Consider the following 4,127-nt stretch of genomic DNA (forward strand, 5'->3'; position numbering starts at 1 on the left):
CCTGAAAACTCAATAGTCGAAGGACTAGAATTTGACTAGTCAATCATGGTCAAAGGGTTGTACCTTATGCTTAGTGGGTTGTTCCCTTGTTTCTTTATTCTTCCAACTTCAGTAAGGGCAAAGGTGTCTTTCTACCTAAAGTTTGTGCTTCAAGCTAACCTAACAACATCTCTTCATTTCATCCACCAACAATCTAAACACAAAGACTCCACCTTCTCTATAAGAATTTGGTAGCTTCTTCTCTGTTAGTATAAGTTATTATTATTATTATTATTATTGTCTCTTTATATGTTTAATATTATGTGGCTTAGATAGCTTGACTTAGTTTAGCTATTTGATAGGATTAGTTAGAGTTAGATATACTCTGTAATCCTGATGTTACGATCATTAACGAAATTCCTTTTCCAATCTGGTATCAGACTAGGATTTTTCGATCTCTCTAACCTCCACCACAAATCTCCCCCTCCCTTCCCGCACTACAATCGACCATGTCGTCTGGCTCGGATCGCACAGCCACTGACGGCGGAGCTCCGGCGGCCGGCGGTTCCCTAGCCGGGGCTCATCACTATGTCACGATGAAGCTAACGTTGAAGAATTATCTCTTCTGGCGTATGAAAATCGTGTCTTTTCTACGAGGCCAGGAGCTCCTGGGCTTCGTCGACGGCACCCTCCCCTGCCCGCCGGAGTAGATTGCCGGCACACCGGCCTCCGATGATGCGTCGTCCAGTCAGGTTCCAGTCACGCCCAATCCGGCCTACAAGGCCTGGGTGAAACAAGACCAGACTATTATTTCTCTCCTAGTTTCGTCAATGGCGGACGAGACGCTACATTTGGCGCTCGGGCGGGGCACGGCGGCTGAGATTTGGTCCTCCATCACCGGCGCGCTGGGTTCTTCAAGCCAAGCGAGATGCCTCAACTTACTGTCACAATTTCAGATGCTTCGGCAGGGGAACGCGACCACGGCGGATTATCTTGGGCGCGCCAGAGTTCTCGTCGAGGCGCTGCTTCAGGCCGGTCGGCCATTGACACTGATGGAGCAGAATCTCTACATCATCCGTGGACTGCGACCGGAACTCAAACCCCTCGCCACTGCGTTGACAGCCACCGGGAATCCGGTTTCAATATCTCAATTGTCTGATTATCTGCAGGCACATGAATTTATATTAGTTGATGGTTATCCTTCCCTGGACAGTGGCGTGGCTCACACTGCATTGTACGCCGGTCAGGGGCGCGGCTCAGGCAGTTCCAGTGGCAGTCGCAATCAGAATCGAGGCGGTGGACAGAACTCTAGCGGCAACGGTGGCCGGAGCTCCAATCGTGGTGGCGGCCGTGGCGGCTGGGAAATCAACGGTGTCAAATTTGCCGTTCCCACGGTCACACGGCCATATACTGCTTCAAGAGATACTCTACACAACCTCCCGCTCAGGCGCATGTAGCTGTGTCCGGAGAGGCACCATCGGCCGTAACGCATGCTTCGGATGGGTGGTATCCCGACACCGGGGCCACTGCGCACGCAACTCCCGATGTGTCAATGATTGGCAATTTTGAGGACTATAGTGGGCCGGATGTGCTACGTGTTGGCAATGGGGTAGGTTTGGCCATCTCACAAATCGGTCACACATCTATTCCGTCCAAATCTAAAACTCTTCATTTAAATAATGTGTTATATGTCCCTAGTTTGTCTGTTCCTTTGTTGTCCGTTCATAAGTTTACGAATGACAACGAAGTCGTTTTTGAATTTCATAACGATTCGTTTTTTTGTGAAGGATTCCACAACCAAGGCGGTTCTACTTAAAGGATCCACCTCTAGCGGGTTGTACAAGGTTCCGAAGTTACGGTCAGAATATGCGTTCGTTAGTTCCCGTGCCACTCCCACTGTCTGGCATAATCGGCTTGGTCACCCGCACAGTCAAGTTTTAAATAAAGTGTTGCAAAGTTGTCCCGTCACAATCAATAAAAACACAACTCCTGCGCAATGTGCATCGTGTCATCTGGGCAAATCATCCCGTTTTAAACTAGATAGTGTTCCTTATTCCAGTGACAATGTACTTGATTTAATTTTCACCGATATTTGGGGACCTTCCCCAGAACTATCTAGTAGTGGTAATCGTTACTTTTGTTTATTTGTAGACGATTATTCCAGGTTCTGCTGGTTTTACCCGTTAAGGGTGAAATCAGACATATATAAAGTTTTTGAGTCGTTTCGTGTCCTGGTAGAGCGGCAGTTTTCGCGCTCTATCAAGTCTATTCAGTCCGATCAAGGGGGTGAATACCGCAAACTCCATACAATATTTCAAACTCTAGGCATAAATCATCGCCAATTATGTGCCTACACACATGAACAAAATGGCAAAGTCGAACGCCGAAACAGTCATGTAGTTGAAACAGGCCTTACCCTACTTGCTGAAGGCAAAGTCCCGCAACAATATTGGGACTACGCCTTTGAGACAGCAACATGTTTAATCAACTACTTACCATCATCAGCAATTAATTTTGAAAGCCCATACACCCGCTTATTCAAAACATCACCACCTTATAATTTTTTCCGAGTCTTTGGGTGCCGATGCTACCCGCATCTCTGTCTATATAATCGACACAAAATTGAGTACCGCTCTATTCCTTGTGTCTTCCTAGGTTACCCACCTTCCTTTAAAGGGTACAGATGTGTTGACTTGACGACTGGGAAAACCTATATCTGCCGCCATGTGCAGTTTGACGAGACTAACTTTCCTTTTGCAACAGGAGATTATACACAGGCATCTACACCTCCAGAGATACCTTGGGTGGCAGCACCCTTGTGTCTACCCGCACCAAGTACTCACGTTGCACCAACTAGTACTGTACAGTCTGAAAGTGAACCATTACCACTGGCTAGGGCTCCACCTCAGTTGGCAATCACACAGACTGCTCCGGTACGAACCCGCAAACGACGTGCACAACCGCAAGGTCGTGATCATGTTATGCGCCTTCGTCACATGACCAAAAGCTCATCGGAACCATTTCATGCCTTAACAGCGGTCACTGATCCGACTTGTTACTCGCAAGCTGTAGGGCATCCCCACTGGCGAGAGGCCATGGATCAAGAATTCAACGCCTTATTACATAATCAAACTTGGCGTCTGGTTCCCCCCGAGCCACACATGAATATAATTGGGTGCAAGTGGGTATTTCAGACGAAACGCACTGCTGATGGGTCAGTGGAACGGTACAAGGCTCGGTTGGTAGCCAAAGGGTTCAATCAGGTAGTTGGGGAAGATTTCTTTGACACATTCAGCCCAGTTGTAAAACCAACCACGGTTAGGCTCTTGTTTTCTCTAGCCGTAACCAACAAGTGGACTCTACGACAACTAGATGTTCACAACGCCTTTTTGAACGGCTACCTAGCAGAAACAGTTTACATGAAGCAACCACCGGGGTATGAGGACCCGTCCACACCAGGGCATGTTTGCCATTTACAGCGGTCGTTATATGGTCTTAAACAGGCCCCACGTGTTTGGTTTAAGCGTCTTCACGATTTTCTATTATCAGCCGGGTTCAAATCGTCAAAGACAGATGTATCCTTGTTTTACTACACTTCAGGCGCTGCACGTGTCTATCTTCTTGTATATGTTGACGACATAATTATGATGGGAACAATAGCACGGTAGTTAATACTATCCTCCAGCAGCTAGCCTCTACCTTCAAGATTCGGGATCTAGGTTCACCGGGTTTCTTCTTGGGTATTGAGACTGTTTCGTCTGCCAGCGGGATGATTCTATCACAGCGGCGCTATATGACTGATCTGTTAGGGCGTTCAGGTATAGTTGACTGTAAGCCTCTTACCACACTAGCGGCCGTCACGAAGGCTGCTACACCTTCCACTCAGCTCTATGATAATCCTACCCAGTATCGGCGCATTGTCGGGGCGTTACAGTACTTAACTATTACGAGGCCGGATTTGAGTTTTGCTGTAAACCGTCTATGTCGGTTTATGCACGCGCATACTGAGGAACACTGGGGTATGGTGAAGCGAGTACTACGGTATATTAAGGGTACTCTGACCTTGGGGCTTCGGATTTCTCCGTCTGCATCATCCGATATTCACGCTTATTCAGACTCTGATTGGGCTGGTTGTCCAGTGGATAGGA

The sequence above is a fragment of the Ipomoea nil genome, unplaced genomic scaffold (genome assembly GCF_001879475.1).
Source record: "Ipomoea nil cultivar Tokyo-kokei standard unplaced genomic scaffold, Asagao_1.1 scaffold3195, whole genome shotgun sequence".
Lineage (NCBI taxonomy): Eukaryota > Viridiplantae > Streptophyta > Magnoliopsida > Solanales > Convolvulaceae > Ipomoea > Ipomoea nil.